Here is a 22,513-nt window from a genome sequence, read left to right on the forward strand (position 1 = left end):
AGGCAAGATAGCTTTATTATGCAACATGACATCTTTTATCATGCTTCGCAAAACAACTTGTACCAAAGTTTAAATTTTGGTGAAACATAATGCTCTTAATTTTATACTTTAGGCTGAGCTGATGAACAAATCATTTTACAGACAAAGAAAAAGAAATACATTTGGTAACACATTGAAGACAAATTTTAAAAAAGCAAATCGGGGTCCCCCGTTATTTATACCCAAGAATCTTGAATGTTTGGGAGTGCCAGTGCATTCTACCAGTCTCAGTGAAGGGCATGAGGACACACTACAGTAATCAGAATCTTAGTCTTAGGTGAATTAGGAAAAGCAACTCTTCTTGCATTTATTTTCAGTAGTGTTGTAAGAACAAACTAGTTCTTCCTGCGTAGCCACACATGCTTCTGTTTGAGAAAATGCATACCCACCTGGAAGAGCAAAGTACAGGGAAATATGTTAGGAGCACTAACACCCAGTGAACATTCTGGTGACAGAGATGGAGACTCCAGCTGGACTGAATATGTTGGATACATCAGCTAGGAAAGCAACTTGGGCAGGGAAAATGGCAGATATGATGAGGGTGTGGTAATGGAGTGGTCTGCAAACCCAGCCATATTAGAACTACTTAGGGATACAATTAAATATATCCATTTCTGGGTCCACAGTTGCTTTGTGGGGAGCTGGATGTCAGTGTGTGCTTTTAAAAGCTCTCTCAAGGATCCTAAGGTACATGATGTCCTACATAGAAAACTGCTATCCTACAGATGTAGCCTGGCCAGGGCTATGTCAGTCTTGCTGTTTTGACCATCTTGGGCGCTTGCTGAGACTGTGAGGGGGCAACTGCTCCTGTCTGTGTGGCCGAGCAGTGGCCCCATGGGCCCCTGGCTTCCTTTTCTCATCAGCATTGGAGAGGAGCAGCTCTGGAGATGTCTTGAAACTAACACTTGTAATTGGAACCCAGAAAAGTAATTTACAAAGCTGAAAATTTGCTGGGGGATGACGCACAATATTAAATTTGGTAAAGAATCCATCATGCTGGAAACATTCCTGTCTTAAAACCTGAATGATTTAAATAGGTTTTCAAAGTGGTTTATGCATGTTTAAATAAATAATAAGACATTCCCAGAGGCATCAATTCATTGATAAGCACAGTGCCCTCTGGAGGAGCAATCTTATAATCATTTCTGAAAGTAGTTCAGGCACTCAGTGTAACTCACTACAGAGAGCTAGCAAGTGTTCCTGTCCTCTAACTCTTGATCTTGATAAGTTGAACAATAGAGTGGCCACCCTTTAATAATACATTCTCATTAAAACACAACACATCAAGCTAGACAAACACTATTTCCACCCACATGTATCTAAGGTTTATAGCTTGGCTCATTAATGACAATGGATTTACTAGTAAGCAGTTAATGCTCTTTGAAAGAAGAAAAATAAATTATACGTGGAACTTGTATCCACATGTTATCTACCAAATTATTAATTAAATGAAATGCTTTTGTGTGGAAGGAAGGCTGAGTGGTCCTCAACCTTATCTGTACATTAGAATCCCCTGAGGATTTAGAAAAACTCGGAGTAACCTGCCCAAGCAACTCCTCACCTCTGAATGAGCACCAGGAATTCACCTGGTGATGGCCGGGCCCCAGCTCGAGTTTCTGAGTTAGTGAGTTGGAGGGTGGCCCAACAACGGGCATTTCTAACAACTTCCCAGGTGATGCATCTGTCAGAGCTGTTCGAACCAGAGCGACTCCATCTTGAATAGGGGCTGGGAAAATAGGGCTGAGACCTACTGGGCTGCATTCCCAGGAGGTTAGGCATTCTAAGTGACGGGATGAGATAGAAGGTCGGCACAGGACACAGGTCATAAAGACCTTGCTGACAAAACAGGTTGCAGTAAAGAAGTCGCTAAAACCCACCAAAACCAAGATGTCAACGAAAGTGGTCTCTGGTTGTTCTCACTGCTCATTATACGCTAATCGTAATGCACTAGCATGCTACAAGACACTCCCATCAGCACCAGGACAGTTTATAGATGCCATGGCAACGTCAGGAAGTCGCCCTATGTGATCTAAAAGGGGAGGAACCCTCAGTTCCAGGAATTGCCCACCCCTTTCCAAGAAAACTCATGAATAATCCACCCCTTGTTTAGCATATAAACAAGAAATAACTATAAGTATCCTTAGTTGAGTAGCCCAAGCTGCTGCTCTGCCTATGGAGTAGTCATTCTTTATTCCTTACTTGCTTTCACTTTATGAATTCGCCTCTAATTCCTTCTTGCACGAGAGCCAAGAACCCTCTCTTGGGGCCTGGATTGGGACCCCTTTCAGGTAACACATTTGCTGCTGCCTAGGACCGTGCATGGAGAGCCACTGTTTTAGGTCACGGTCATCACAGTCTCTGGATGGACGCTGGTATCAGTATTTCCCAACCCTTTGGGATTTCCTCCCTTCCCTCTTCCTTCTCTTCCTCCTTCCTTCCCACTTCAGGAACATTTCACTTAGAATCTCAAGGTGGAAATTTAGAGTTTTATAAAAGCACTCAGGTGTTTCTTGGAATAGCCATGGATGAATGACCAATGGTTCGGAGGCAGCACAAAGGAGGAGGAAGGAATGCCCTTGGGGAGAGGGGATTTCCTGGGGGAGAGGGGATGGCACACTTCCTGGGTGTGGCAGGAAACCCATGAGGAAGGTGCCCTGAGCTCCCCGTGTAAGGAGGGGCCCACGCTAAGTCAGCTATGCAAACAATCACAGTGGGAAAAGGCCTCTCCCTATATTTAATTTAATTTAGCTAATTAATTAATTACTTTTTTTTTTAAGACAGAGTCTTGCTCTGTTGCCCAGGCTGGAGTGCAGTGGTGCAGTCTGGGCTCACTGCAACCTCCGCCTCCCAGGTTCAAGAGATTCTTCTGCCTGAGCCTCCCGAGTAGCTGGGATTACAGGCGCCTGCCATCACACCCAGCTAATTTTTGTATTTTTAGTAGAGACAGGGTTTCACCATGTTGGTCAGGCTGGTCTCGAACTCCTGACCTAAAGTGATCCACCCACGTCGGCCTCTCAAAGTGGTGGGACTACAGGCATGAGCCACTCGCCAGGCCCCCTTCTATTTTATTTTTAATGTTCTAATCATAAAAACATTTAGGACTATAAAAATGAGCAGATAAAAAATATTCCCACTCCCTCTTAATGGAAGATGTGTTCACATTTTTAAAAGTCTCTTCCCCAAAGGAAGAAACCAAAGTTCTCTTTTTGCCAGGCCCATTGCCCTGCTTTTCATTCTTGACCTAATACCTGCAGGGAGCAGGATGGTCGGATTTGGCCTGGAGGGAATGTTTCTCCTCCTTGCGCACCAAGACGCATGCGCACAGCGGGCTTTCCGGAGCTCATAGTTTCCACTGCATCACCCCATCCAAGGCTCTAGGCGATGTTTTGGAATTTGTCAACTTTTATACATTAGTGAAATATGACGATTTCTTTCTCATTCTAAGTAAATATTTGCTTTTGAACCTAATTTTGCATTTGTAGTTTTGTATTATTTTCCTAAAGAGGGTCCCCCAACTGTATAAAGTTTTGGCCTCACAAAACCTGGTTCTGACGTTTATTCAGAGGCAATATATATCATTTGGAAAACTGAGCTGTTTTTCCTTTTCACAGTCTCCCAGGGAAGAAGAGTGAGAGCTGAAGTTAAGTGGGAGAACAGAAATCCAGGCCACCAGCCTCCATGGCACTTGATGAGGATGCAGACCTGCTCCCAGCTCTGCCTACTGAACCTTTAACTGCCGTTTGCATCCAAACAGGGAGCTCAGAGGAAGCCTCCAGCTCTTTGCATTCCCCACTTTCATTCATCTTTCAGGAAGTCCTAACAGACACAGAGTCCTGATGGGGGCCTGGAGGGAGCCCTCCATGGACCCAACAACTGTAAACTTTTCCCTGGCTGGCTTCCTAACGAATCTGCTTCCTCAATACTCAGCCACAGCCAAGAATATGAGAAAGAACCGGCATCTTGAAATTAACAGAGAATTTTCCCCTTTTGTTTCTTATCTGAATTGCTTAGAGTGCTTTACAAATGAAAGTCAATATCGTGGTATACAACAGAAACACATACAGGATCTAAAAAGCTACAAACTGGCTGAGGGTCTTCCTCTCCAGAAATGAGGAAGAATGTGAGGAGAAAAACACCTTAGAACTTTGATTCAACAAAATGTCTAACCATCCAATAGTATTTCCTATTTTAATATTAAAAAATAGTAAGTCATGAAAATAACTTCTTCCTACAAAATGAATAACTTTAAAAAAGTAATTGAAATATATTTTTTCTATTTCTCATATCCATTCAATGCTATTCTGAGGTCATTCACACTTTCCATATTACATTGGTTTTAGGATGTTATGATTCTTTCAGAAAGCACTTATTCCTCTATTTGAATCCAGATACATAAGGCCTTTTACACTTCACACTGCCTATAATGATGCCAACAGCAGGAAATCCCAAAAGAGTAGAGACACTGGAGCTTAGAGGTGATAACTAACTTATCTAATGCCCCGTAGCTGGTTAATCGGCAGAACTGGGATGCCCATCTATCTGATTTTCATGTCTCTGCTTTGGAACTGAACAATATAACACTTTGGAGTGAGGCAGAGTGAAGTTCTAGTCTGGGCTCCACCAGTTAGTAGCTATATAATTGAACGCAAGTGACTTAACCTTGCTAGGCCACCATTTCCTTCTCTGTAAATGGGGATCCATTCAGTTATTCTTTCATTCAACCAGTATCTATTCACTATCTCCACATGGTGTCCCTAAAGATTTAGTGCAATAAAGGAGCTCAAATGCTTAACAGAGGACCAAGCTCACAGTATGTCCTCAATAAGTATCAATTCCATTTTGCCCATATTTATAGTTTACGTTGGAGAGATGGAAGAAGGAATGGGTATCTGTTCATACGTATAATTCAGCATGGAGTGTTAACTAATAAATTAGTTCACTCATCCAACAAACTTTTTGTTGAGTGCATACTATATACTGGGCATTCTTCTATGTGCTTGAAATGAATCAATGAAGAAAACAAAAAATGCTGTCACGGAGCTTACAGTCTAGCAATGAAGACAGATAATAAGCAAGGGCATAATAAAAAGCTAATCATGTAGTAGCCAAGAGCATAATAAAGAGCTACAAAGGAAAGAAAACATAAACTGGAGATAGAGGGTGGGAGTTGTGTAGAGCAGCGAGGGTGGGCTACACTGAAAAGGTGATATTTGGGCAAAGACATCAAGGAAGTGAAGAGGTGAGCCAAACCAGATATGAGAGATTAGCAATCTAGGCAGAGGGTAGATCCAGTACGAAGGCTCTAGCATTCCTGGTACATTACGAGAAAAGCAGAGGCTGGAATGGAATGAGGGAAGAACAAGAAGAGTGGGAAATCACACCAGGGAGGTGATGGAGCCCAGATCAAGCAAGTCCTTGCTGGTCATTGTAAGGACTTTGACTTTACTTTGAGTGTGATGGATAGCCACTGGATAGCAGAGTTTTGAGCCAAAAACTGATCTGCTTGCTCTGATGTATTATAAATGGATTACTTTGGCTGCTGCATGGAGCTGGGGTGGAAGCAAGAAGACTTGTTAGGAGGCTGTTGTGGTAGTGCAGACAGAGATGATGGTGGTTCAGACCACAGTGAAGTGAGCAAGAAGCAGTCGGGGTCTGAATACAATGTAATGGCAGAGCCAATGCAGTGGCCTAATGTGTGACTCAAGGATTTTGGCCTGAGCCAAACTGAACTGGAAATATGGAGTTGTCATCAACTGAGAGGGCCAAGGCTGTGGATGGTGCAGGCTTGGTGGAAAGGAAAAGCTAGAGTTTGGTTTTGGATATGTGAAGTCTAAAATATCTAGTAGACAACCAAATGGGGATGCTAAATGTGTAGTTAGATGTTTGAATTTGGGATTTGAGAGGGAGGTGTGGGTAGGCTGCACATATACATTTGGGGATTATCAACATAGGGTTGATATTTAAAACCATGAGACTAGATGAGATTATCAGTGGAGTATAGACAGAGAAAAGAAAAAAAATTCGAATGGATCCGTGGGACATTCAAATATTAAGAGATTGGGGAGAAAAGGAGGAAGTCAGTCAAAATTTTAGAAGAGTGACCTGTGAGATAGGAGGAAACTCAGAATGTGGTACCCTGGAAACCAGGTAAAGAAATGTCCCAAGGGGGAGGAAGCCATTTACAATGCCACCTGCTGCTGGTACATCAACTGGGATGAGGAGCAAGAAGGGACCAGTAGCTTTTAGCAACATGAAGGTCATGGGTGACCGACATCAATTGAATGGTGACAGTGAAAGCCTGAATGTAGTGGATTTAAGAGAGGATGGGAGAAGAGGAACTGGAGGCAGTGGGCACAGATGCTTTTATCAAGAACTCCTACTGCAAGGGAGTGTAATGACATGAAGTGAAATCTAATGGATAACATGTGGTCAAGAGAAAGTTCCACTTTTTAGGACATCCTGTTGTGTGTGCTGGTGTGAATGATCCTGCAGAGAGTGGAAAATGGATGATGTAGGGAATAGGAGAGAATTGCTGGAGTGGTGTTCTTCAGTAAGCAAGAGTGGATGGATTCGATGGTGCAAATCAGATGGGCTTTAGACAGGTGTGAACAGCAAAGTTGTGGGAAGGCAGAACATGTGGGTGGGTATTGCTGGAAGGAGAGGTGTGGTGAGAGCACAGGGGAGGTCATTTCTTGTTCCACTTTCTCAGGGAAGTAGAAATCAAGGTCACAGTTGGGAATGAGGATGGGAGAGATGTAACCTAAATCCCTAAGATATGTGCTCTGCCTGATGTGTTCCTGTCCTGGTTCATTTTTCACCTTTTGTTACCGTGCAGCTGTTTCTTCCTAAATGTCTCTAGGGAGTTGGGAAAAGTGAAGTACTGGGCATAGGGTAGGCTGCAAGAGGAGTGTGTGTATGTGTTTCCGCTTGTGTGCAACAGAGACATAGTGATCCACCCAAAGAGGCCTAAATCTCAGTAATACAAAAGAAAAATCAACAATAAGATAACTTAGAATTTTAAAATTCTACAGCTTTCAATGAACACCTTGGTCACAAAAAAGAGGAGGAGCAAGGAGTTCTCATTTCCAACAAATACCAGGTGTTCCTTTATTGTTACTACCTTTTTGTTTGACTTTTCTCTTTCCCAGTACAGTATTCAGCATTCATATTACCTAACTCAGCTCACATAGGGCCTCTGTGCCTTCCATTGAGGCACTTTTTAGATGCTTATTAAAGGTGGGGGAATGGGGAAAATGAAATAACCTTAAAAAGTTTTCATGCCTAACTGGGCTATATTAACTCTATACCAAAAAAGTATATGCAAATTTTTTTTGGTAAAAATTATTTGGAGTCAAACACCACTTTTACCTTTAAAATGGCATATTGGGAATCTGTTAAAGAATCTTGAAAACATCAGGATTTTACATTTAAAAGTTTTATGATTTAGGGATGAGAGACCAGGAATGACCTTCTTCCAAATTGCACTTACTTTAGGACAAGTACACAAATTTCTCAAATCTAATTGAGCTCTCCTTCTCAATGAGAACTACCTTACTTAAATAAAAAAGATAATAATTCAGGTAGTTTTCATTTATTTTTTATATTTGTGTAAAATACACATAACAACATTTTCCATCTTAACTATTTTTAAGTGTACAGTTCACTGGCATTAACTACATTCACATTGTGTGAAACCATCCCCACCATCCATGTCTGGAGTGCTTTTCATCTTTTCATCTTGCAGACCAATCTCTTCATTCCTCTCTCCTCCCAATCCCTGGCAACCGCCCATCTACTTTCTGTCTCTGTGAATTTGACTACCATAGCTTTCTCCCATACATGGAATCATGCATATTTGTCCTTTTGTGTCTTGCTTATTTCACGTAGTGTGATATTCTCCAGTAGAATGACCTTTTAATTACTGATTCTTCTCACAAGTAGATGGGGTTTCAATGTCATAGGCCACTTTACAGTGCATTACTTACGTGGGACATTTAGACCAAGAGAGCTGTTCATGAGGACATTGTTGGAGGGTGACTTAGGTGATTGGGGAGTTATTCTCTTCACCCTGGGAATAAATCAATCAGCCTGGCTTTAGTTCTTTGGAACAGATCTCAAAAGAGTTTATTGGAAAAAATCAAGTTGCAAAGTGAAAGTAAAAAACTGTACTCACATTTTGGAAAATGTTCATGTATTTAAAATAAGATAGGCTGGGTGCGGTGGCTCACACCTGTAATCCCAATACTTTGGGAGTCTGAGGCAGGTGGATCACTTGAGGTCAAGAGTTTGAGACCAAACTGGCCAACATGATGAAACCCTGTCTCTACTAAAAATACAAAAATTAGCTGGGCGTGGTGGCACAAGCCTATAATCCCAGCTACTAAGGAGGCTGAGACATGAGAATCGCTTGAATCTAGGGGGCAGAGGTTGCAATGAGCCCAGATTGCACCACTGCACTCCAGCATGGGTGACAGAACAAGACTCCATCTCAAACAAAACAAAAATATTCCCGGGGAAGATGGTCAAACAGGAGCAACTCTGGTCTGCAGCTCCCAGGGAGACCAATGCAGAAGGTGGCTGATTTCTGCATTTCCAACTGAGATACCTGGCTCATCTCACTGGGACTGGAAAGAGAGTGGGTGCAGTCCATGGAGGGCAAGCAGAAGCAGGATGGGGCATTGTCTCACCCAGGAAGTGCAAGGGGTCGGGGAACTCCCTCCCCTAGCCAAGGGAAGCCTTGAAGGACCGTGCCATGAGAAACCGTGCATTCCAGCCCAGATACTATGCTTTTCCCATGGTCTTCGCAACCCACAGACCAAGAGATTCCCTTGGGTGCCTATGCCACCAGGGCCCTGGGTTTCAAGCACAAAACTGAGCAGCTGTTTGGGTAGACACCGAGCTAGCTGCAGGAGTTTTTTGTTGTTTTTTTTTCATACCCCAGTGGCACCTGGAACGCCAGTGAGACAGAACCATTCACTCTCCTGGAAAGGGGGCTGAAGCCAGGGAGCCAAGTGGTCTAGCTCAGCAGATCCCACCCCCACGGAGCCCAGCAAGCTAAGATCCACTGGCTTGAAATTCTCACTGCCAGCACAGCAGTCTGAAATCGATCTGGAATGTTTGGTTGGGGGAGGGGCATCCACCATTACTGAGGCTTGAGTAGGCAGTGTAATCAGTGTACACGAAGCCCTCGGGAAGTTCAAACTGGGTGGAGCCCGCTTCAGTGCCACAAAGCCACAGTAGCCAGATTGCCTCTCTAGATTCCTCCTCTTTGGGCAGGGCATCTCTGAAAGAAAGGCAGTAGCCCCAGTCGGGGGCTTATAGGTAAACTCCCATCTTCCTGGGACAGAGCACCTGGGGAAGGGGCGGCTATGGGCACAGCTTCAGCAGACTTAAAAAATTCCTGCCTGCTGGCTCTGAAGAGAGCAGTGGATCTCCCAGCACAGTGTTCAAGCTCTGCTAAGGGACAGACTGCCTCCTTAAGTGGGTCCCTGACCCCCGAGCCTCCTGACAGAGAGACACCTCCCAGCAGGAATTGACAGGAATCATACAGGAGAGCTCCAGATGGCATCTGGCAGGTATTCCTCTGGGACAAAGCTTCCAGAGGAAGGAAGAGGCAGCAATCCTTGCTGTTCTGCTAGAGACACCCAGGCAAACAGGGTCTGGAGTGGACCCCCAGCAAACTCCAACAGACCTGCAGAAGAGGGGCCTGACTGTTAGAAGGAAAACTAACACACTGAAAGCAATAGTATCAATATCAAAAAAAAGGATGACCAAACAAAAACTCCATCTGAAGGTCACCAACAGAAGACCAAAGGTAGATAAATCCACGAAGATAAGGAAAAACCAGTGAAAAAAGGCTGAAAATGCCAAAAACCAGAATGCCTCTTCTCCTCCAAAGGATCACAATTCCTCGCCAGCAAGAGAACAAAACTGGATGGAGAATGAGTTTGACAAATTGACGGAAGTAGGCTTCAGAAGGTGGGTAATAAGAAACTCCTCTGAGCTAAAGGAGCATGTTCTAACCCAAGGCAAGGAAGCTAAGAACCTTGATAAAAGGTTAGAGGAATTGATAACTAGAATAACCAATTTACAAAAGAACATAAATGACCTGATGGAGCTGAAAAACACAGCACGAGAACTTCGTGAAGCATACACAAGTATCCGTAGCCGAATCAATCAAGCAGAAGAAAGGATATCAGAGACTAAAGATCAACTTAATGAAATAAAGCATGAAGACAAGATTAGAGAAAAAAGAGTGAAAAGGAAGGAACAATGCCTCCAAGAAATATGGGACTATGTGAAAAGACCAAACCGATGTTTGATTGTTGTACCTGATGAGTGACGGGGAAAACGGAAACAAGTTGGAAAACATTCTTCAGGATATTATCCAGGAGAACTTCCCCAACCTAGCAAGACAGGACAACATTCAAATTCAGGAAATACAGAGAACACCACAAAGATACTCCTCGAGAAGAGCAACCCCAAGACACATAATCATCAGATTCACCAAGGTTGAAATGAAGGAAAAAATGTTAAGGGCAGCCAGAAAGGTCGGGTCGGCAGCCACAAAGGGAAGTCCATCAGACTAACAGTGGATCTCTCTGCAGAAACCCTACAAGCCAGAAGAGCGTAGGGGCCAATATTCAACATTCTTAAAGAAAAGAATTTTTAACCCAGAATTTCTTATCCAGTCAAACTAAGCTTCATAAGTGAAGGATAAATAAAATCCTTGACGGACAAGCAAATGCTGAGAGATTTTGTCACCACCAGGCCTGCCTTACAAGAGCTCCTGAAGGAAGCACTAAATATGGAAAGGAAAAACTGGTACCAGCCACTGCAAAAACATACCAAATTGTAAAGACCATCGATACTACGAAGAAATGCATTAACTAATGGGCAAAATAACCAGCTAGCATCATAATGACAGGATCAAATTCACACATAGTAATATTAACCTTAAATGTAAATGGGCTAAATGCCCCAATACAAAGACACAGACTGGCAAATTGAATAGAGTCAAGACCCATCGGTGTGCTGTATTCAGGAGACCCATCTCATGTGCAAAGACACACATAAGCTCAAAATAAAGGGATTGAGGAATATTTACCAAGCAAATGGAAAGCAAAAAAAAAAAAAAAAAAAAAAAAAGCAGGGGTTGCAATCCTAGTCTCTGATAAAACAGACTTTAAACCAACAAAGATCAAAAGAGACAAAGAAGAGCATTATATAATGGTAAAGGGATCAATTCAACAAGAAGAGCTAACTATCCTAAACATATATGCACCCAATACAGGAGCAGCCAAATTCATAAAGCAAGTTCTTAGAGACCTACAAAGAGACTTAGACTCCTACACAGTAATAGTTGGAGACTTTAACACCCCACTGTCAATATTAGACAGATCAATGAGACAGACAATTAATAAGGATATTTAGGACTTGAACTCAGCTCTGGACCAAGTGGACCTAATAGACATCTACAGAACTCTCCACCCGAAGTCAACAGAATATACATTCTTCTCAGCACCACATTGCACTTATTCTAAAATTGACCACATAATTGGAAGTAAAACACTCCTCAGCAAATGCAAAAGAATGGAAATCATAACAAACAGTCTCTCCGACCACAGTGCAGTCAAATTAGAACTCAGGGTTAAGAAACTCACTCAAAACCATGTTGGCCAGGCTGGTCTCGAACTCCTTACCTCAGGTGATCTGCCCGCCTCAGCCTCCCAAAGTGCTAGAATTACTGGTGTGAGCCACCATGCCCAGCCAGCATGTTTTTTAATTGCTGTTCTTCACTTATTTTTCTTCACCACATCCCCTAAACTTGGCTTCTATTATAAATCCCCACATCTTTCTACTACTACTGTTTCTCGGTTAGTATCCTTTTCTTCCATGGAAATTTACTAGCACAACTATATGTAATATATATTATAGTATTGTATATATAATACATGATTATTATAAATAACAATCATATGGCAACAGCAGATAAACAACATTATTATATATTATACACATATATACATTACACACATATGATTATCATATATATGTATATATGTATATGTATATATATAATATATATCATACATTATATATCATAATAGAATCACTTTAAAAAACTAATGAGGAAAGAAGAAAGCTGCCCTGACCTCTGTGTATTTTTAAGTCCTCACAACATTTCTATCGAGTAGGCTTCCTGTCCCTATTTTGCTGTACAGAGATGTTAAATAAACTGCTTGCTTGGTAGATCCCAGAGAGTTTTTAATGTATAGTTCTGCCTCAAAGTCCTCTGGATTTTTTTCTTCTGGTTACTACTGTAGACAGAATTTAAGCTCATTTCTATTATTCCTGATTTAGCAGTCCAAATAGGCTTGAAGATCTCTCCTCTCTACCTTAATCCCACACTCTTGTCAAAGCAAACTGCCCGAGACAGTGCTTCTTTCTCATCATGTGACTTCCCTACTCTCAACCACGGATGGCTCTGTATGTCCTATAGAGATATTTCAAGAGACTTCTATAAATAAACTTCAAATCCCCACGACTTCTTAGCTCCTCCTCAAATCCCACACCCCTACGTCTTACACAATCAGAGATTCAATCACACCAGGACATCCTTTACTCCCCAAATAGCCTATGTTCTCCTCTGTGATCACTGCCTCCATATCCTCTTCCTAAGGTATGTGTGCTGCTCCCAACTCCCATATCTACCTGTTAAAATCCTACCTGTCCTTCCACAAAGATACAACCTTCTCCACAAAGCCTTCCAAAAACTCTTCAATCAGAAATAACCTCTTCTATGTTTACCGAGAACGTAATATGCTCATCTGCTTAGATCTGTCTAGTACAATTTTTTTTTTTCGCAGATAACTGTGACTTCAAATGGACTGTGAGCTCCTCTGGGCCAGGGCAATGCATTCATCTTCATACAAATCTCCACTCCTTAGCACAGTTCTTAATACAAGGTAAATACTTACATGTGCTATGAAATGATTAGTAAAAAGAACAACTTCTTCAATAGCAAGAATGTCTCCCTTAATAGCAAGAACTTCTCCCAGTGAAAAGTTTTATACACAACTTTCAAATATGGTGGAACACAGAGGTACCCAGGTAAATAAAAGATATATTAAATTCTAAACTGCATTAGAATTGCTAATCTTAAACTTAGTAATTTAACATTCTCTTTTGAAAGTAAATCTACAAAGTGACTTAAATAGATACCATGCCTTCTCCTTTTTCCTAACGTGCTTTAGAAAAAGACTTAAAGGAGTGAAAACTAGAAGTAAAAAGTTAGATAATTACATGATTACACCTAAGTGGCCAGTTGGCAAATGAATAAAAATATTACAAATTTAAGAATGAAAAGATCTTCTGTTCTTTAATATGTGGTAATATGTTCTTTACTTTAATATGTGGTAACGGTACAGCAAGTAAAAATGGAATAAATACACCCACAAAGTGGTGATGTAAGCCAAGAGCAGTGGCTCATACCTATAATCCCAGCACTTTGGGAGGCTGAGGTGAGAGCATCACTTGAGGACAGAGTTTGAGAAGATGGTGATCTCTTTAAAACACAAATCGGAGAACACTGCCCTGCTTAAAACCCTCTACTGATTTTTTTGACATGCTTGGAGAAATATCAAATTCCTTACCCTAGACTACAAAGACCCTGCACATCCTGCTATGAGCACTACCAAGCCCAGCTCCTGCTCTGCCTGCCCCTGCCCCTTCATTCCGGTTCTACTACACTGGTGCCAAGGCCTTTGTCTCACAGTGTCTTGGCTCTTGCTGTTGCCTGTGCTTGCAATGATCTTCCTCCGTATCTTCTCATGGCTGCCTCCTTCCATCCTTCAATTACTCGCTCAAATCCCACCTCCTCAGAAAGGCTTCCATGACCACCCAACTAAAGGCAAATCTCCACCACCAACAGCACCACAGCCTGTCTCTGCTGGATCATACTGTTTAATTTTCTTTATAACACTCATCATGACCTGAAATTATCTGGGTTTGTTGTTGTTGTTGCTGTTTGTTAGTTTTTTGAGATGGAGTTTCACTCTTGTTGCCCAGGCTGGAGTGCAATGGCACGATCTTGGCTCACTGCAACCTCTGCCTCCCAGGTTCAGGCAATTCTCCTGCCTCAGCCTCCTGAGTAGCTGAGATTACAGGCACACACCACCACGCCTGGCTAATTTTTTATATTTTTAGTAGAGATGGGGTTTCATCATGTTGGTCAGGCTGGTCTCGAACTCCTGACCTCAAGTGATCCACACGCCTCAGCCTCCCAAAGGGCTGGGATTACAGGCGTGAGCCACTGCACCCAGCCGACCTGAAATTATCTGTTTACTTGCTTGTTTAGTATCTGCCTCCTTCCACTAGACCGTAAGCCCTGCATACAGGCAGTGGTCATGGCCACTGTGGTTCTAGAAAAGTGGCTGACATGTGGAAGGTGCTCGAAACTATTTGTAGCAGCATAAACTGCATTTTAACCCACGAGGACGAAGATATATTTTTTGCATTCTCTAGCTTATCTTTCACTTCTGGAAGCACAGATTAGTTGAAAGCATCAGGGGATTCGGAATCAGATAGACTTGGATCAAAATCCCAATTCTGCCACTTATTTTCCCAGTGATGTTGGCAGGGTCACTTAAATGGAGCTATAGCTACAAATTTTTCAATGTGATGGAAAACCAAATGGATGAACCAACTCTAAGGTCTGTCTGCCTTAGAGGACTGCTTTGCACATGTAAGTGCACTGATTTGGCTCTCAGCCATGAGCTCTTTCCTGGACTCATGCTCTTTCAACAAAAAGAATTTTATTTCTCCTCAGGAATAATGTTGCTTAAGAAAAGAATGTTCAACAGGCAACCTACAGAATGGGAGAAAGTTTTTACAATCTACCCATCTGACAAAGGTCTAACATCCAGAATCTACAAAGAACTTAAACAAATTTACAAGAAAAAAACCAAACAACCCCATCAAAAAGTGGGTGAAGGACATGAACAGACACTTCTGAAAAGAAGACATTTATGCAGCCAACAGACACATGAAAAAATGCTCATCATCACTGGCCATTAGAGAAATGCAAATCAAAACCACAATGAGATACCATCTCACACCAGTTAGAATGGTGATCATTAAAAAGTCAGGAAACAACAGGTGCTGGAGAGGATGTGGAGAAATAGGAACACTTACACTGTTGGTTGGACTGTAAACTAGTTCAACCTTTGTGGAAGACAGTGTGGCAATTCCTCAAGGATCTAGAACTAGAAATACCATTTGACCCAGCCATCCCATTACTGGGTATATACCCAAAGGATTATAAATCATGCTGCTATAGAGATACATGCACACATATGTTTATTGTGGCACTATTCATGATAGCCAAGACTTGGAACCAACCCAAATGTCCATCAATGATAGACTGGATTAAGAAAATGTGGCACATATACACCATGGAATACTATGCAGCCATAAAAAAGGATGAGTTCATGTCTTTTGTAGGGACATGGATGAAGCTGGAAACCATCATTCTCAGCAAACTATCGCAAGGCCAGAAAACCAAACACCACACGTTCTCACTCATAGGTGGGAATTGAACAATGAGAACACTTGGACACAGGTTGGGGAACATCACACACCAGGGCCTGTCACGGGGTGGGGAAAGGGGGGAGGGATAGCATTAGGAGGTATACCTAATGTAAATGACGAGTTACTGGGTGCAGCACACCAACATGGCACATGTATACATATGTAACTAACCTGCACGTTGTGTACATGTACCCTAGAACTTAAAGTATAATTTAAAAAAAGAACATTCAAACTTAAAGTTCAAGAAGTAAGACATTCACAGAAATAATTCCTGAAGAAGAGAAAAAACAGGTCCTTTCATTAGTAGGAAGAGGAAAATTCAAACACAAGCATCAGAAAACGGTGCTCCAATTAAAATAATGGTAATAATAAATAAATACAGTGAGTGTTACATATGTGTTTACAATGTGCCAGGTATTGTTGTTTATCTCCACAATAATCCTTGAGGTCAATACCACTGTTATTCTCGTATTACTTTTTTCTTTTCCTTTTTTTAGAGATAGGGTCTCACTCTGTTGCCCAGGCTGGAGTGTAGTGATGCAATCATAGCTCACTGCGGCCCCGACCTCCTGGGCTTAAGTGATCATCCTGCCTCAGCCTCCCGAGTAGCTGTGACTATAGGCATGCATCACTATGCCTGGCTAATGTTTAATTTTTTTGTAGAGTGCTATGTTTCCCAGGCTGGTCTAGAACTCCTGGGCTCAAGTGATCCTCCCACCTCAGCCTCCCAAAGTGCTGGAATTAAAGGTGTGAGCATTGTTCCCATCAAGAAACCAATGCACAGAGAGGTTCAGTAACTAGGAAAGTCATGAGCTAGTCAGTAACAGAATCACAACAGTGACCACAGACAATGCTTGTCCCTCACTCAATCTCCCATGCTCTTTCCACCCTCGGCACGCTTCCTCTCCACATGGATTTGTGCTTGTGTGTCTTCTCCCTCTTCCTCCTTCCTCCTCTAGCACTGGCCCCAGTCAATAGCCACAATGTAGCATATTCTGCCACCAAGATGGCAGCTCTGCTAGGCTGCCCATGAGCAGTGTGCCAGCAAGACTGGCTAAAAGAGATGGGAGAACTATCTAGGCATCTTCAACCTCCCTAGGAGCCCCCTCAGCCGTGCCTACTTAAAGCACAGTCTTCCTCTGCTCCCATCTGACTTAGGAGAGTCCAAGCGAAAGCTCCTGTCCTCCAAGGATGGCCCAAGTGTGTACAGTCTTCATCCTGAAGAACACCCAAGCTAGAGAGTGCTTCCCAATGGGAAATAAAGGATCAGCAGTTGCTTTAAGTGCTTGCAAAGCTGTTAGAAGACTACTCAAGGCAATGTAGCTCTTTCAATGGCACCTAGTTATGAGCACACATTGTAATAACAGAGAATGATTGATTTAGTAGTAACAGTCAAAATCCAAGGAAGGGGAAAGCTACATGAAACATTAAAGTATATTTTCTTGTAATAAAGGTTGTAGAAAAAGATTTCCTAGACAGGGGGATGTTGGTAACAACTTTTCCCAGGTCTTAAAAGCTTTTTTTTTTTTAAGTCATTAAGAAAAGATGGTTTTTTAAAAAAATCATCCAGCTTTGGGAAGAATGATCTAGTTTGTCGTTTCCTTTCCAAATGTTTCAGATTCAACATTAGAAATGTTCCGATGGTTCCAGAGATAGGACTGCATGAGTCTTGAGGAAAGGCCAATAAAAATAACACCACCATCAATATCCTCCCAGCGTACTCTGGGGAGTCAGGCCACGGCTGCTAGAGGCACAGGCCTGCTGAAGTATGAGAAGAGAGGAGGATGTAGGTGGACATTATTTCCTTCACAAAGAACAAAATGAATTAATTCACTATTTTAAAGAGACGGTTTTTGGTTTATCTGTGAAAATAATTTCCAACATCCATCCTTTCGTCAAATATTTATTGAGCACTTACTGGAAACCAGCCCCCACAGGAGGTGATGGATGCCCTCGGGAGCTTACAGTCTAGTTTGTGGGACAGTCATTAAGTAATAACAGATTCAGAATCACCACCCTGACTTTGACAAGTGCTGTAAAGGAGAGACCCACATGAACTTATCAAAGGGAGTTTGGCCCAGGAGGCCTGAAGAACGGAGAACTAAGCTGAGATGTCAAGGTAGAGGCTAACTAGAATTTCATGATTCCGCATTGCACTTTTCATTTATGTTCCCAAATCTCAATCTGTACAGTCACAGAAACAGCCCTGAGGGAAACATGAACTTAATAAAAAGGTAGCCTACCTAGAGAAGTCCAGGACATTATGATTTTCAAAAGTGGGCCATGCACAATGGCTCACGCCTGTAATCCTAACACTTTGGGAGGCTGAGGCGGGTGGATCACCCGAGGTCAGGGGTTCAAGACAAGCCTGGCCAACATGGGGAAACCCTGTCTCTACTAAAAATACAAAAATTAGTTGGGCTTGGTGGCGCATGCCTGTAATTCCCAGCTACTTGGGAGGCTGAGGCAGGAAAATCGCTTGATCCTAGGAGGCGGAGGTTGCAGTGAGCCAAAACCACACCACTACACTCCAACATGGGCAACAGAGTGAGACTCCGTCTCAAAAGAAAAAAAAAAGATTTTCAAAAGTGTATTTTTCTCCCATCTATAGGAAGATAAGACAACATATTCTCACCTAAGGAAAAAAGTATTCATCTTGCAACATGGTCCTCCAAATACACATGTTTTCAAAATATAAATTTTCTTGCAAGTCTGATGGGATGATGTCTCCCTCCCCTGGTAAGAGCAGTGTTTGCAACCTGGGCAATATTGAGAGCACAAATGATTCTAACAGCGCTAATTTGGACAGCACTGATTTAGGACAGAAGTACCTCCCTTTCCAACCTAAAATCAGCACTATCAGAAACATTTCAAAGATATTGTCAGGTGTCAGGGGTACATGCAGTAAGTGAGACAATCAGCAGACAGCAATGGGAGAACAAACCAATCTTTGTGTTACATTGCACAGATCAAATGAAATCCTTACTGCTTAGTTTGAAGAGGTAACTATGGAAAGATGTGGCATACTATCTATAAAATTTTACAGCAAAGATGCGTTCTTTTCTAATTTTTTCCAGTTTCAGCCTCTTGATTTCCTTTAGGCAAGATCAATTTATCTCTGAATCTGCCAGCTCCCAGCAACTCTAATATGGCACTGGGCACTGTAGGATTTTAAATAATTTGAGAGTCATCCATATGCCAGATACTATGGATATAAAGACGAATTAATCAGTCACTTATACCAAAGACTCAATGTCTAGTAACATCCTTAACAATTGCATTATTACTAGGAAAAGAATCCGTGTGTTGGCCACCATGTTTCCATTGCTTCAACTTTTTTCCTCATAGTATCAAAAGCTTGTGGTGAAAAGTTATCAAGACAGAACAAGGAAATAGTCAGCATAATAACTTAACTCACCTAAAATAGTTTGAACCGTATTAATTCTTCACTGGAAAAATAGGGTATATATTTCTTTCTTTCTTTTTTTTTTTTTTCTTGTTGCCCAGGCTGGAGTGCAGTGGTACAATCTCAGCTCACTGCAACCTCCACCTCCCAGGTTTAAGTGATTCTCCTGCCTCAGCCTCCCGAGTAGCTGGGATTACAGGCACCTGCCACCACGACCAGCTAATTTTTGTATTTTTACCAGAGACAGGGTTTCACCATGTTGGCCAGGCTGGTCTCGAACTCCCGACCTCAGTTGATTCGCCTACCTCTGCCTCCCAAAGTGTTGGGATTACAGGTGTGAGCCACTGTGCCTGGCTTAAAACAGAGTATATTTCTTGAAGCTCTGAGGATTCTAACTCTTTGGAATAGCTTACTTTAATTGTGCACCTTCTATGTGTCAGGCACTAATTTTAATTACTTTACATAGATTAACTTGTCTTATCCTCATAAGGACCCTATGACGTGCTTGATGATAAAACTGGGGAAAATATAGAGAAGTTAAGGAATGTTCCCAAGAATGATGGCTGGGCAGGTGTGGAGCCAGGTTGAAACCCCAGGCACTGTGACTCCAGGGCTCCTGTTCTGAACCACTGTACCCTTTCCGCTCTCTGGAAAGGCAGGTAAGTGTAATGCATTGAAAAGCATTCGGGGTGCTGCTCACAGCGTCTATGGTGACAGAGTATGGTGTTCTGGTAGTGAAAACAAAGCCAAGTTTTTTTGCTCCTTTCGCTAAAGCTGCTTCATTGTCAGTAAAAAGTTTATATTAGTAGAAATTGAGCAAATATAATCACACTGAATTGAATTTAAAACAGATTTCCAGTCTCCAGCACTAATACTGTGTCCATTTTTTAAACTTGGCTTTTTTTTTGATCCAAATGCACTTATCTGTCCGTCTAGGGACCAGCTTGTGTTCACAAAAGAGGAAATTTGGTTAAAAAGGGCCTCTTTCAGTGGGGCTGAGATGAATTTACCAGGCTGAGGGTGAAATACTTCCTTACTGTTCATAATGATGTTGTTTCTTCTCAAAGCCATTCATAGTAACTCCATAAAATGTTGCAAGGCCTTAACTTTACCTCTGTTTTGTTACTGATGATAACCAAACGCACTGCTGAGCCCCAAATTCTGAGCACCCTCACAGCCTCTTTATGGCAGTCTTTGGGGGTGAACCATGAGTGCTATAAGAACTCCAGGGAAGGAGAAAAGCAGAAGCAATTGAGGTGATCGGTGATAGCACCTACCTCTTCTGAGGCCTCATCACCAGCCAGGCACAAAGAGCTATGCACACTTAACATCTACCTGGGGGAGGAAGCCTGATGGATTATATTATTTCCATCTCTCTTGGGAATAACAGAGTGGCACACAGATAACAGGATAAGAAATTCTGTTATATAGTCTTTTGTGGGCTATACAAAAAAGAAAGGCACAAAATTAGTGAGTGTCTTTCAACATCAATAACACAAGAGGTATATATGGTCTAAAATTTGCACCAACTGTGTTTTGACCTCAGGTACACACAAAGTCAGGCGCCAGCGAAAAACCATATCATGCATTCAAAACGTACTGTGGGGTGGCTACCGAGGCCAGGATGGTATAGGAGGCTGGAGAGACCTCAGAAAACAAGCTGATCCTGCCTTCTTGAAGCTTTATTCTCATTGGAGAGACAGAATTTCCCCAAACTGAAGAAAACAAATAGGGACTGTGATAGAGAAAAGAAGGGCGTATTGCATTGTATTGTATTGTATTGTATTGTATTGTATTGTATTGTATTGTATTGTATTGTATTGTATTGTATTGTGTTTTTGAGATGGAGTCTAGCTCTGTTGCCCAGCCTGGAGTGTAATAGTGTGATCTCGGCTCACTACAACCTTCACCTCCCATGTTCAAGTGATTCTCCTGTCTCAGCCTCCTGAGTAGCTAAGATTGCAAGTGCCCATGACCATGCCCAGCAATTTTTGCATTTTTAGTAGAGATGAGGTTTTACCATGTTGGCCAGGGTGGTCTTGAACTCCTGACCTCAAGTAATCTGCCTGTCTTGGCCTCCCAAAGTGCTGGGATTACAGGCATGAGCCACTGTGCCCAGCCTTCTTGTTTTTTAACAGGAAAAAAGTATTTAATACTTTAACAAAATGCAAAGTAAAATATCCAAGTTACAAAGTATAAATTCCTTTGGTTCAGTCATCACACCACTATTTTTACCTTCCACATAGCTATAGACATCACACCCTCAAAGTGATGTCAGACTGTCCCCCTTTGTACTGAAAGATGTCATGCCAAAGCCATCACATACTCCACCGTTCAGTGAAATTGCTGGCAACTTACACGGAATAGAGCTGTGAGGTAGGAAAAGGGGTAAATGGTTGGTCTGAAAAAAAGGGGAAGACTCTCCACACACAGAGCAAGTCAGCAGGAGGGAGATCTCTGCTGGGTCACCACGCCATGAACCATACACCTTCCATGCTACATGAGGCTGAGTTCTTGGTACAATTGCCCATAAATACAGACGATCAAGTGAACCTGAGCACCCCCAGGGAAAACAGAAGAAAAATACAGAGAGGCAGAGGAGAGAAAGAATGGCAGCCAGAGGCAGATCACAGAATACCAGGGAACGTCTAGTCCAAACCCTGTTTTACAGATGGGAAAAATGAGACCTAGAGTAGAAGGTCTTGCCCAAAAGACACAGTTTATGGCAGTATTAGAATTCCATGCTGCCTTTTAACATGAGCAAGGAGAAAAAAAAAATGGACAAGAAATGGGTAGACTTGCTAAGGCAGGGGCGGACCCAGGCATCTCATTCCACTTCTGCTGTTTTTTTGGAAGACTGCCCGTGAGGTCTTAAGGGCTTTCTGTGTGCTTCCTTGATTCTCAAGAATCAGCAGTCATCAAGGTTTCTTCAAGGTTCCTGTGGCTCTGGACACAGGGATCCAAAGAAACAGAGACCCAGGCCACCTAATCAGGACAGAAGATAATGGCCCCTAATCTGCTCCCAAACAAGACCTGAAACAGTGACAACAAGGTCAGAATAGAAATTCAGCCACCCCTCAGTCAAACACCATCACCTAAATGGGGGCTGCAGGAAGAGTCGCGGAGCTGGAAATCTGCAATACTTGAATGAATAAGTGAATGAATGAATACACGGAGATGACCAATGCATGTTTGGTTCCGTGAAAGGTATTGATTCTGTTCACTATCTGTGCTGTGGGCACTTTTGGGGTCTACGTTGTATTTGTCCACTCTGCTGGGATTGTGGGTTTATCATATTGTGCCCCGGCAAACAAACTGAAAGAAGTGAGTGCAGATTTAAATAATAAAATGTGTCTGATTGGTAGAGATTAAGGGGAAAAAGTGGAAAGCCATTTTGTTTTTTGAGATGGAGTCTTGCTGTGTCACCCAGGCTGGAGTGCAGTGGTGCATTCTTGGCTCACTGCAAGCTCTGCCTCC

The 22,513-nt window shown here is 42.3% G+C and overlaps 1 protein-coding gene across 4 annotated transcripts in view; it reads right to left on the reverse strand.

Annotated features, from left to right (window-relative positions):
• Positions 1–317: 317 nt before the first annotated feature.
• The window catches only part of RNF6 (ring finger protein 6), a 127,713-nt gene continuing 105,517 nt past the window's right edge, over positions 318–22,513 (reverse strand). For all 4 annotated transcript variants that reach the window (XR_010150399.1, XR_010150401.1, XR_010150404.1 and 1 more), the window contains 2 exons: positions 8,025–8,107; positions 318–428 (listed from right to left, as the gene is read on the reverse strand). The gene's annotated coding sequence lies outside the window, so the exon portion shown is untranslated. The remainder of the gene's footprint in view (positions 429–8,024; positions 8,108–22,513) is intronic.

The sequence above is a fragment of the Pan troglodytes genome, chromosome 14 (assembly GCF_028858775.2).
Source record: "Pan troglodytes isolate AG18354 chromosome 14, NHGRI_mPanTro3-v2.0_pri, whole genome shotgun sequence".
NCBI lineage: Eukaryota > Metazoa > Chordata > Mammalia > Primates > Hominidae > Pan > Pan troglodytes.